Source organism: Mus musculus, chromosome 4, assembly GCF_000001635.26.
Source record: "Mus musculus strain C57BL/6J chromosome 4, GRCm38.p6 C57BL/6J".
Classification (NCBI taxonomy): Eukaryota; Metazoa; Chordata; class Mammalia; order Rodentia; family Muridae; genus Mus; species Mus musculus.
The window spans coordinates 137,974,061-137,988,047 of record NC_000070.6 but is presented as its reverse complement, the minus strand read 5'-3'; positions in this window follow the sequence as shown (position 1 = coordinate 137,988,047).

The following is a 13,987-nucleotide window of genomic DNA, read 5'->3' as shown; positions in this document are numbered from 1 at the left end:
GGGCATTGGATCCTATTACAGATGGTTGTGAATTCCCATATGGTTTCTGGGAATTGAACTCAGAACCTCTGGAAGAGCAGTCAGTGCTCTTAACCACCAAGCCATCTCTCCAGCCCTAGTCTGACTGTTTTGAGACAGGGTCTCACTATGTCACCCTGGCTGTCCTGGAACTCACCATGAAGACCAGGCTGGACTTGAAATCAGACATCTACCTGCCTCTCTCTGCCTTCTGAGTGTTGGAATTGAAGATGTGAGCTACCACATCCAGCCCCAGTCTCATTTTATTTATTTATTTACTTACTTACTTGTTTGTTTGTTTGTTTGTTTACTTATTTATTTTGTTATTGTTATTTTGGGGACAGGGTTTCTCTGTGTGGCCCTGGCTGTTCTCAAATTTGATCTGCAAAAACAGGCTGGCCTCTGCTGGGCAGTGGTGGCACATGCCTTTAATCCCAAGACTTGGGAGGCAGAGGCAGGCGAATTTCTGAGTTTGAGGGCAGCCTGCTCTACAGAGTGAGTTCCAGGACAGCCAGGGCTACACAGAGAAACCATGTCTCGAAAAAACAAACAAACAAAAAACCCTATATAAAACAAAGGAAAATTTAAAATTATTTTATGTGAACACATATGTGCCTGAATGTATGTGTATGCATCAAATGCATACAGAAACCTGTGGCGATTGGAAGGGAATGTTGATTCCTCTAGAACTGCAGTTATAGATGGTTGTGAGCCACCATGTGGGCGCTGAGAACTGAACCTGGATCCTCTATCCTCTGCAAGAGCATCAAGTGCTCTTCATAGTTGAGCCATCTCTCCAGCCCTCTCCTCTCCCCTGGGACTTCTTCCTTTCTTCCTTCCCTCCCTTCCTCCCTCTTTCCCTCCTTTCTTTTCTTTCTTTCTTTCTTTCTTTCTTTCTTTCTTTCTTTCTTTCTTTCTTTCTTTCTTTCTTTCTTTCTTTCTTTCTTCCTTCCTTTCCTTCCTTCCTTCCTTCCTTCCTTCCTTCCTTCCTTCCTTCCTTCCTTCCTTCCTTCTTTCTTTGGAGACAGGGTTTCACTGTGCAGCCCTGGCTGTCCTGGACTCTCTTGGTTGTGTGTGCCACCACTGCCTGGCATGATTTCATAATTAAAGCCCGTGGGGCTTGGTTCGTGGAGTCTTGATGATATAATCTTTTAAAAAACAAAGCCCTTCTGAAAGTACATTGGGGGCTGGAGAGATGGCTCAACGGTTAAGAGCACTGACTGCTCTTCCAGAGGTCCTGAGTTCAAATCCCAGCAACCACCTGGTGGCTCACAACCATCCGTACTGAGATCTGACGCCCTCTTCTGGTGTTTCTGAAGACAGCGACAGTGTACTTACATATAACAATAAATAAATCTTAAAAAAAAAAAGTACATTGGTACTGGAACTATATGGTCGTTTGTTTGTTTGTTTGTTTTACTGGAAGAGCTGGCTTTTTGGCATAAAACCCAGCCATGTTAATGCCAAGAACACCATCTCTATTAGCCACAGAGGTTATGTGGTTATGTCATGAAATTCATCTCTTCGATACATGCCAGCCTTTGCCAAGAGCATGCTCAGTGTGAGCCATGATGGCCCAAGATCTAAGTCCGAAAGTATAGAGATGGGAGCCCAAAGGAAAGAAAAGCCACCAGCACCTGGGAGCCAGAGGTAGGAGGATCAGGAGGTCAGGGTGGGCCTCAGGTGTTCATGGTGGTCCAGGCCAGCCACGTGACACTCTGCCTCATACAACAAGAGGAAACAAAGCTAGATATAGGCACACACTCTTGTAATTCCAGCCCTTGGGAAGTGGGAGCAAGAAATTCAGCTGTTCAAGGTCCTCCTGGGCTACACAGTGAACTGAGGATATAGCCTGGGCAAGAGACCCTGCCCCCAAAACCAGAGAACTGGGGGGGGGGGCGGTTCAGCAGACGGAGCACTCGCTGCACAAGTATGAGACTAAAGTTCGAATCCAGGTAGAAGCTGGGTGGATCTGGCTGCCTAGAGAAGCCAACCCAGTGAGGCAGCCTGCCTCAGTAAATTAGAGCATGATTGTATACACACACACACACACACACACACACACACACACACACACACACACCACATACACACACACACACACACACACACACACACACACCACACACACACACACACCACACACACACACACACCACACACACACACATACACACACACCACACACACCACACACACACACACACACACACACACCACACACACACACACCACACACACACACACACACATACACACACACACACACACCACACACACACCACACACACACACACACACACACCACACACACACACACCACACACACACACACACATACACACACACACACACACACACACATACACACACACACACACACACACATACACACACACACACACACCACACACACACACACACACACCACACACACACACACCACACACACACACACACACATACACACACACACACACACACACATACACACACACACACACATACACACACACACACACCACACACACACACACACCACACACACACACACACACACACATACACACACACACACACACATACACATACACACACACACACACACACACACACCACACACACACACCACACACACACACACACACACACACACACACCACACACACACACACACCACACACACACACCACACACACACACCACACACACACACACACACACACACACACCACACACACACACACACACACACCACACACACACCACACACACACACCACACACACACACCACACACACACACCACAGAGTAGGGGGACAAAGACATTGAGATTGAGGTCTGATGTTCTTCCAGAGACAGAAGGGCTGCAAGTTTGAGACCAGAGTGAACTGGGAGGAGTGGGGAGAGATGCAAACTTGCCTTCTAAAGTTGTCGTGGATAAGAGACAAAACATCACAGACACCACTTGCCCCAAGACCGTCAACATCCCGCTACAGAGTCCATGGTTGAAAGTAACAGATGAGCCCATTTTCTTCTTCCTTGTCTGGCAAGTCACTCGGCATGTTCTGATGGCAGTGGCTGCACCAGAGGACAGGGTGACCTGTGGCCTTGCTGGCTCCTGGCTTCCTCCCTTGCCCCACCTTCATCCCGGTGAAAGGTCTTCTCTGACTGGCACATCCCAGCTGGAATCTGGAAACCCTGAGTGGTCCAGCCTTCCTGTACCTTTTTTTTTTTTTTAAGATTTATTTATTATTATATCTAAGTAAACTGTAGCTAGCTATCTTCAGATGCACCAGAAGAGGGTGTCAGGTCCCATTACAGATGGTTGTGAGCCACCATGTGATTGCTGGGATTTGAACTCAGGACCTTCGGAAGAGCAGTCAGTGCTCTTACCATTGAGCCATCTCATCAGCTCCCTCCTTTGCCTTTTAAAGAATATGAGGCCATTTAAATATCCTGCCAAACTGGATGCCTTATAGGAAGACCCTGGATTCAGAGCTGCCTGTGTCTAGTGACGGCAGGAGGAAGCTGGATTTCCAGATGCCCACAGCTGGTGCCAGGCTCCAGGCAGGCTCCAGTGATCCGATCTTCGTGGGAGCTGGCTTGGCACGCAGGAACTTCCTGACACCGGGAAAGAGGCGGGGGAGGGGCAATTGCTATGCTCTGTCTTTGGACATCAGCGGCAGAATTAGTTGTACAGATGAATGCCTTTTGGTCTCCCCAAATCAGCGACTTCCTTCCTCTCTCTCTTCTTTTTTCCCCTCCACCCTCACTGCAGGCTTCTTCTCCTAAGAAAGTACCCGGTGCTAGGCGCTCAGTATGGATGCCACCTAAGTAATACTGCAGAGAGTCAGTCCAAGTTCCTTAGCTGAACGCTGTGGCCCTGCCATGTCTGCCTCCTCATTTAGTTTTTAAAGATTTATTTATTTATTTATTTATTTATTTATTTATTTATTTATTTATTTATTTATTTATTTGGTTTTTCGAGACAGGGTTTCTCTATAGCCCTGGCTGTCCTGGGACTCACTTTGTAGACCAGGCTGGCCTTGAACTCAGAAATCCACCTGCCTCTGCCTCCCATATGAGTACACTGTCTCTTAGTCACAACAGAAGAGGGCATTGGATCCCATTGAGCAACCACATGGTTGCTGGGAATTGAACTCAGGACCTCTGCAAGAGCAGTCACTGCTCTTAACCACTGAGCCATCTCTCTAACCCCCTGGCTCCTCGTTCTTACGCTTCTCCGCCCACACTCTGAACATCCCCTCCTCTCCCCCCAAGACTTTCCATCCATTCTCTTCTCCCTTCCATACTCTCCTATTCTGGGAGTACTCATGAGCTTATATCTAACCTTCAACACCCAAGTCAGAGCCAGTACAGTGGCTCACACCTGCAGCCCCATTACTGGAAGGGTAAGGAAGGTTTGCTAAGACTCTCGGACCAGTTTGGACCACATAGCAAGTCCTAGGACAGCCAGGACTACATAGCAAGAACCGTTCAGGAAAAATAATTAAGAACCAAAACAAATTAATAACTTAAGTGTTGTCTTATGGAACAAATTTGGCTCAGACCCTCTTCTCCTTATTATTATTATTTTTTTTTTTTTGGTTTTTCGAGACAGGGTTTCTCTGTATAGCCCTGGCTGTCCTGGAACTCCCTTTGTAGACCAGGCTGGCCTCGAACTCAGAAATCCACCTACCTCTGCCTCCCGAGTGTTGGGATTAAAGGCGTGCGCCACCATGCCCGGCCCCTCTTCTCCTTTCTTAGCCAGGAGCAATTATTTCCACCCTTCTGCTTCTCCTGGTGGGCTAGGATAATATTTTCTTATGATTCTATTACATTGTATTTATTAATAAGGGGCTTATACAACTTGGTGCATGACACATAATAGGCACTCAATAACTCATATGTGTGTGTGCATATACATATATGCCAGTCTGAGACCTTGTTAGAGTAGGTGAGTCACTGTGGGCGTGGGCTATAAGCCTCATCCTAGCTGCCTGGAAGCCAGAATTCTGCTAGCAGCCTCCAGATGAAGATGTAGAACTCTCAGCTCCTCCTGCACCATGCCTGTCTGGATGCTGTCATGTTCCCACCTTGATGATAATGGATTGAACCTCTGAATTTGTAAGCCAGCCCCAATTAAATGTTGTGTAAAACCCTAAGACTGTGTGTGTGTGTGTGTGTGTGTGTGTAAATGTATATCTACACATACACACACTGAAGCTCAGACTGGCCTGAACCCCCTATGTAGGTGAGAATCAACATAAACTTCTGTTTCTGCCTCTTCCTCCAGAGAGCAGGGATTACAAGCAGGGCTCTCTTCCTGTACAACATCGTCCACTGTGCTCAGTTTTTGCAGTGCTGGGGGCATTAAGCAAGGACTTTACTAACTAAACTACATCCCCATTCCGAGTTGCTTTTTGCTTTGCTGTAAGACAGGCTCTCACATAGCTCATGCTACCCTTAAACTTGCTGTGTAGCCACGGTTGCCCTTGACTCCCTGATCCTCCTGCCTCCATCTCTCTCAGATGCTAGGATTCCAGGTCTACCACACACCTGGCTTCACAACGTCTCCTTTGAACATAGAGACCTCTTTCATTTCATGCTACCACGGGGCCAGCTTCCCAGTCTTTCTCCCAAGGACAGGGGCTATGACCTTCACTTTTGTCACCAAATGTCCAGAACCTAACTCACTGGGACATGGAGAAGGGCTCCAGATACCAGAGAGATGTATTGATTCAATCATTTTATGGAAGCCTACTCGGAGAAGTTCGGGGGACATCCTCCACTTGAGGAAGTGGGAGTCCTCTTCTACTGTGGTATAGCTAGAGTCCTTGTCCCTGGAGGAAACCAAGGCCCTGCTCTTGGCATCAAGGCCAGTAACTGTGGGATTAGGGCCCAGGGCTGACCTACTTCTGCAGCACAGGAAGTGAGTTTTGGAAACAGTGCATCCTGGCCCTGAGCCCAGTTCTGAGACCTTAGTTAAACTGTTTCTCTCTCTGGGTCTTGAATTCTCTCCTTTGTCAGTAGATGCCCGTGGCAGTTCTAGCATTCCAGCAAAGCCAGGGGAAGAAGGATCTATCAAGATTCAGAGACACACAGGCCATTGTCAATAAACAAGGCATCCCTACCTTCTGGGTGTGGTACCGCACCCCTTTAGTCCCAGCATCAGGAGGCAGAGGCAGGCAGATCTCTGGGAGTTCGAGGCCAGCCTGGTCTATATCGTGAGTTCCAGGACAATCAGAGCCATGCAGTGAAACACTTTCTCCAAAGAAAAAGCAGATTTCCTTCCCTCACGTTTTATCCCAGAGCTCTGGCCCTTCTGAGGCTACCGTGGAGGGACAATCCCACATGGGTGGGCTAAAGAACTGTGGTACTCCACCTCCTGGGCCGGAAGGACAGTGTGGTGAAGAAGTACAGGTTCTGAAGTCAGGTGGTTGCATTCAGATCTCAGCTCATAAGCCAGGCAACTGGCTCGTCCCTCCTCTTATCTCTAATAGAGTCATTAATCTCACCAGACTTGATAATGAGCTTGTCGAGAGCTCCTGGTGGCAACTGACTCATGGGTAGGGCATGTGCTCAGCATGCACAAGGACCCCAGGTTGCAAAATCCGTCCGAGACTAAGTGCTCACAAAAACAATTGAGCCAGCTCATCTTCTGGCGTAACTAGATCTCACACAGTCTCAGGCTGGACCCCCTGCTGATTGCCCACGAAGGTGGACCAGATTTGGGGTTCTCAGGAAAGGTTGGGACACCACTCCTTGCTGATTCTCTCCACTCCTGGCCTAGAACTAAGGGGAAATATAACTGCAGCAAATGGACAAGAGGTATGTAGTGTACGGCATGGCTCCAGTGTGAACCCCCAAAGTTCATGTACTGGAAACCACCACCCCCCCAGAAATCAGATTAATGGCATCTAAAGGGTGGATTGCACAAAGAAATGAGGAGTCGATGCTCTCATAAGAAAGCAAAAGTCAATGATGGTGCTCGTAGTATAATGGTCAGGACATGTAACTACGCTCACATCGACACACATGGACAAACGGTACACACTTGTGAGCATGTACCTGTGAGGGCAACCTTGCGTGTCAGTCCTTGGCGGACACCCACCTTGTTTCCTGGGACCTGAGGCTCAGCCCTAGGTGAGGTTGTGATTACCAAGGGTCCACAGTGCCCTTCCTCAGCACTCGGGCTACAAGCGTATACCATACATCTGGCTTGCTTTACAGGAGAGCTAGGGCTCAAACTCCGGTCCCCATGAGTTCACAGTGAACAATTCACTAACTAAACTGCTAATGGTTCTTTTTAAAAGAGGGAGGGGGAGGGGTGGGCGGCTCAGTGCTTAAGAGCATGTCCTGCTCTTGAGGGGGTCAAGTGCCAGCATGGACATCAGGTGGCTCTCACAGTCACCTCAAACTCCAGAGATTCCAATCCCCTCTTCTGGCCTTCTGTGGACACTTGCCTACGTGTGCACCAACACACATACACATGATTAAAAAGACAGTAAGTCAGCCAGGCATGGCAGTTTAATCCTGGCACTCAAGAGGCCAAGGCAGGCTGAGGCTAGCCTGGTCTACATGAGTTCCAGGACAGCCAGGGTGACAGAGTAAGACCCTGTCTCAAAATAAAAAAAAATGAGGCCAAGCATGGTGGTGTATGTCTTTTGTTTGTTTGGTTGGTTGGTTGGTTTTTTCGATACGAGACAGGGTTTCTCTGCATAGCCCTGGCTGTCCTGGAACTCACTCTGTAGACCAGGCTGGCCTCAAACTCAGAAATCCACCTGCCTCTGCCTCCCGAGTGCTGGGATTAAAGGCGTGCACCCCCCCCCCCACTAGTGGTGTATGGTTTAGTGTGAGCTCCAGGACACCCAAGGCTACACAGAGAAATCCTATCTTTAAAAACTGATAAATAGGGCTGGAGAGATGGCCCAGCAGTTAGAAGCACCGATTGCTCTTCCAGAGGTCCTGAGTTCAATTCCCAGCAACCACATGGTGGCTCACAACCAACTGGAATGAGATTTGATGCCCTCTTCTGGTGTGTCTGAAGACAGTGACAGTGTACTCAAATAAATAATTCCAAAAATTAATAAATAGCCCAGTCTATGGTGTCCAGTTGCAACAACAATAAAGAGAGAACAATGTGCAGAGCCAGAGCTCAGGACATGGGTTCAAATCTCAGCTTTGTCCCTGCCTACCTATCTGGCCCCTCTTCTTCACATCCCAGGTCCCCATTGAGAACAACAATATCCATCTCACAGTACTGACAGGCTTCACTCTGGGACCAGACCTACTGCCAGCGCTCGGGAATAGCAGTTTCCCTCCTCACCTCTGGCTAGCACTCACCCCCTTCCCCAAGCCGCCACTGCACGCCACATTCAAAGTGGCCAGTGTGGCTATTATTTCTGAGAATACAACCCTTGGCTGTCTTGTGTCTTTTCAGTCCCATCTTCCTCCAACCCGCAGCACTTCAAAGGAGGGAAAGCCCAAGTGTCGTGCCACTGGATTGGCAAATGTCCCAGAGGATCTTGTCCGCCAGCCACTGAGCTCCACACTCAGCCCCCATTCACTCACGTCTGACAAGGTCAATGAGGAAAATACACAGCGCAGATCAAAGGGGCTGTCAAAAGCTCTCGGGGTGGGGGGGTGGGAGGGCACTCTCCCGGCAGGATTTCACGTCACACAAAAGTGCATGCAGGGGGTGCTCCATAAAAGCTCCCCCACTCACATGCCCAGAGATACCAAAAGCTGGTTCCCATGACAACGCCGCTGCCAATGTTATATATAAATGTGTGTCTGTCTGTGTGTGTGTGTGTGTGTGTGTGTGTGTGTACATAGCCACCCAGAGATGCACAGAAATAAACTCTTGGCATAAGTTCCCCCTATTCTAAATGTGAAATAACCTGCAAGGATTGATGACTGGAGGGAAAGAAGAAGGTGGCTTTTGAATAAACAGGCTCGCCTCCCTGGGACTGACACCTGCTTTGCTGTATGTCTGGCTTGTTTCCTGCACCTGGAATAAAGCGATACATCACTGTTGAAAGAATGAATAAATGATGGATAAAGAAGAAAAAGAAAGCCCTGTGTCGTCGTGGGGCAAGCCTTTAATCCTGGCACTAGGGAGGCAGAGGCAGGCGGATTTCTGAGTTCGAGGCCAGCCTGGTCTACAGATCGAATTCCAGGACAATCAGGGCTGCACAGAGAAACCTTGTCTCAAAGAGAGACAGAAACAGAGAGAGAGAGAGAGAGAGAGAGAGAGAGAGGCATCCTGCCAGTCCGGGCTAGAAAGAGTTCCTGCTGGTGTCTAGTCACATCTAACCTGCTTTTTGCTGGTGGTGGGGTTTTGTTTTTGTTTTTGTTTTTGTTTTTTGTTTTCTGATGAAAGAGCTGAAGCTTGTGAGGAGGAGGAAATTGCTAGGTGTGGAAACATCTGTAATCCCAGCACTAATTGGGTAGGGACCTGAGGCAGGAGGATTGTGAGTTCAAGGCCTGCTTATGCTAAATAGAGAAATTAAGGGATTACAAGAGAGCAGGGATTACAAGCAGGGCTCTCTTCCTGTACAACATCGTCCACTGTGCTCAGTTTTTGCAGTGCTGGGGGCATTAAGCAAGGACTTTACTAACTAAACTACATCCCCATTCCGAGTTGCTTTTTGCTTTGCTGTAAGACAGGCTCTCACATAGCTCATGCTACCCTTAAACTTGCTGTGTAGCCACGGTTGCCCTTGACTCCCTGATCCTCCTGCCTCCATCTCTCTCAGATGCTAGGATTCCAGGTCTACCACACACCTGGCTTCACAACGTCTCCTTTGAACATAGAGACCTCTTTCATTTCATGCTACCACGGGGCCAGCTTCCCAGTCTTTCTCCCAAGGACAGGGGCTATGACCTTCACTTTTGTCACCAAATGTCCAGAACCTAACTCACTGGGACATGGAGAAGGGCTCCAGATACCAGAGAGATGTATTGATTCAATCATTTTATGGAAGCCTACTCGGAGAAGTTCGGGGGACATCCTCCACTTGAGGAAGTGGGAGTCCTCTTCTACTGTGGTATAGCTAGAGTCCTTGTCCCTGGAGGAAACCAAGGCCCTGCTCTTGGCATCAAGGCCAGTAACTGTGGGATTAGGGCCCAGGGCTGACCTACTTCTGCAGCACAGGAAGTGAGTTTTGGAAACAGTGCATCCTGGCCCTGAGCCCAGTTCTGAGACCTTAGTTAAACTGTTTCTCTCTCTGGGTCTTGAATTCTCTCCTTTGTCAGTAGATGCCCGTGGCAGTTCTAGCATTCCAGCAAAGCCAGGGGAAGAAGGATCTATCAAGATTCAGAGACACACAGGCCATTGTCAATAAACAAGGCATCCCTACCTTCTGGGTGTGGTACCGCACCCCTTTAGTCCCAGCATCAGGAGGCAGAGGCAGGCAGATCTCTGGGAGTTCGAGGCCAGCCTGGTCTATATCGTGAGTTCCAGGACAATCAGAGCCATGCAGTGAAACACTTTCTCCAAAGAAAAAGCAGATTTCCTTCCCTCACGTTTTATCCCAGAGCTCTGGCCCTTCTGAGGCTACCGTGGAGGGACAATCCCACATGGGTGGGCTAAAGAACTGTGGTACTCCACCTCCTGGGCCGGAAGGACAGTGTGGTGAAGAAGTACAGGTTCTGAAGTCAGGTGGTTGCATTCAGATCTCAGCTCATAAGCCAGGCAACTGGCTCGTCCCTCCTCTTATCTCTAATAGAGTCATTAATCTCACCAGACTTGATAATGAGCTTGTCGAGAGCTCCTGGTGGCAACTGACTCATGGGTAGGGCATGTGCTCAGCATGCACAAGGACCCCAGGTTGCAAAATCCGTCCGAGACTAAGTGCTCACAAAAACAATTGAGCCAGCTCATCTTCTGGCGTAACTAGATCTCACACAGTCTCAGGCTGGACCCCCTGCTGATTGCCCACGAAGGTGGACCAGATTTGGGGTTCTCAGGAAAGGTTGGGACACCACTCCTTGCTGATTCTCTCCACTCCTGGCCTAGAACTAAGGGGAAATATAACTGCAGCAAATGGACAAGAGGTATGTAGTGTACGGCATGGCTCCAGTGTGAACCCCCAAAGTTCATGTACTGGAAACCACCACCCCCCCAGAAATCAGATTAATGGCATCTAAAGGGTGGATTGCACAAAGAAATGAGGAGTCGATGCTCTCATAAGAAAGCAAAAGTCAATGATGGTGCTCGTAGTATAATGGTCAGGACATGTAACTACGCTCACATCGACACACATGGACAAACGGTACACACTTGTGAGCATGTACCTGTGAGGGCAACCTTGCGTGTCAGTCCTTGGCGGACACCCACCTTGTTTCCTGGGACCTGAGGCTCAGCCCTAGGTGAGGTTGTGATTACCAAGGGTCCACAGTGCCCTTCCTCAGCACTCGGGCTACAAGCGTATACCATACATCTGGCTTGCTTTACAGGAGAGCTAGGGCTCAAACTCCGGTCCCCATGAGTTCACAGTGAACAATTCACTAACTAAACTGCTAATGGTTCTTTTTAAAAGAGGGAGGGGGAGGGGTGGGCGGCTCAGTGCTTAAGAGCATGTCCTGCTCTTGAGGGGGTCAAGTGCCAGCATGGACATCAGGTGGCTCTCACAGTCACCTCAAACTCCAGAGATTCCAATCCCCTCTTCTGGCCTTCTGTGGACACTTGCCTACGTGTGCACCAACACACATACACATGATTAAAAAGACAGTAAGTCAGCCAGGCATGGCAGTTTAATCCTGGCACTCAAGAGGCCAAGGCAGGCTGAGGCTAGCCTGGTCTACATGAGTTCCAGGACAGCCAGGGTGACAGAGTAAGACCCTGTCTCAAAATAAAAAAAAATGAGGCCAAGCATGGTGGTGTATGTCTTTTGTTTGTTTGGTTGGTTGGTTGGTTTTTTCGATACGAGACAGGGTTTCTCTGCATAGCCCTGGCTGTCCTGGAACTCACTCTGTAGACCAGGCTGGCCTCAAACTCAGAAATCCACCTGCCTCTGCCTCCCGAGTGCTGGGATTAAAGGCGTGCACCCCCCCCCCCACTAGTGGTGTATGGTTTAGTGTGAGCTCCAGGACACCCAAGGCTACACAGAGAAATCCTATCTTTAAAAACTGATAAATAGGGCTGGAGAGATGGCCCAGCAGTTAGAAGCACCGATTGCTCTTCCAGAGGTCCTGAGTTCAATTCCCAGCAACCACATGGTGGCTCACAACCAACTGGAATGAGATTTGATGCCCTCTTCTGGTGTGTCTGAAGACAGTGACAGTGTACTCAAATAAATAATTCCAAAAATTAATAAATAGCCCAGTCTATGGTGTCCAGTTGCAACAACAATAAAGAGAGAACAATGTGCAGAGCCAGAGCTCAGGACATGGGTTCAAATCTCAGCTTTGTCCCTGCCTACCTATCTGGCCCCTCTTCTTCACATCCCAGGTCCCCATTGAGAACAACAATATCCATCTCACAGTACTGACAGGCTTCACTCTGGGACCAGACCTACTGCCAGCGCTCGGGAATAGCAGTTTCCCTCCTCACCTCTGGCTAGCACTCACCCCCTTCCCCAAGCCGCCACTGCACGCCACATTCAAAGTGGCCAGTGTGGCTATTATTTCTGAGAATACAACCCTTGGCTGTCTTGTGTCTTTTCAGTCCCATCTTCCTCCAACCCGCAGCACTTCAAAGGAGGGAAAGCCCAAGTGTCGTGCCACTGGATTGGCAAATGTCCCAGAGGATCTTGTCCGCCAGCCACTGAGCTCCACACTCAGCCCCCATTCACTCACGTCTGACAAGGTCAATGAGGAAAATACACAGCGCAGATCAAAGGGGCTGTCAAAAGCTCTCGGGGTGGGGGGGTGGGAGGGCACTCTCCCGGCAGGATTTCACGTCACACAAAAGTGCATGCAGGGGGTGCTCCATAAAAGCTCCCCCACTCACATGCCCAGAGATACCAAAAGCTGGTTCCCATGACAACGCCGCTGCCAATGTTATATATAAATGTGTGTCTGTCTGTGTGTGTGTGTGTGTGTGTGTGTGTGTGTACATAGCCACCCAGAGATGCACAGAAATAAACTCTTGGCATAAGTTCCCCCTATTCTAAATGTGAAATAACCTGCAAGGATTGATGACTGGAGGGAAAGAAGAAGGTGGCTTTTGAATAAACAGGCTCGCCTCCCTGGGACTGACACCTGCTTTGCTGTATGTCTGGCTTGTTTCCTGCACCTGGAATAAAGCGATACATCACTGTTGAAAGAATGAATAAATGATGGATAAAGAAGAAAAAGAAAGCCCTGTGTCGTCGTGGGGCAAGCCTTTAATCCTGGCACTAGGGAGGCAGAGGCAGGCGGATTTCTGAGTTCGAGGCCAGCCTGGTCTACAGATCGAATTCCAGGACAATCAGGGCTGCACAGAGAAACCTTGTCTCAAAGAGAGACAGAAACAGAGAGAGAGAGAGAGAGAGAGAGAGAGAGAGGCATCCTGCCAGTCCGGGCTAGAAAGAGTTCCTGCTGGTGTCTAGTCACATCTAACCTGCTTTTTGCTGGTGGTGGGGTTTTGTTTTTGTTTTTGTTTTTGTTTTTTGTTTTCTGATGAAAGAGCTGAAGCTTGTGAGGAGGAGGAAATTGCTAGGTGTGGAAACATCTGTAATCCCAGCACTAATTGGGTAGGGACCTGAGGCAGGAGGATTGTGAGTTCAAGGCCTGCTTATGCTAAATAGAGAAATTAAGGGATTACAAGAGAGCAGGGATTACAAGCAGGGCTCTCTTCCTGTACAACATCGTCCACTGTGCTCAGTTTTTGCAGTGCTGGGGGCATTAAGCAAGGACTTTACTAACTAAACTACATCCCCATTCCGAGTTGCTTTTTGCTTTGCTGTAAGACAGGCTCTCACATAGCTCATGCTACCCTTAAACTTGCTGTGTAGCCACGGTTGCCCTTGACTCCCTG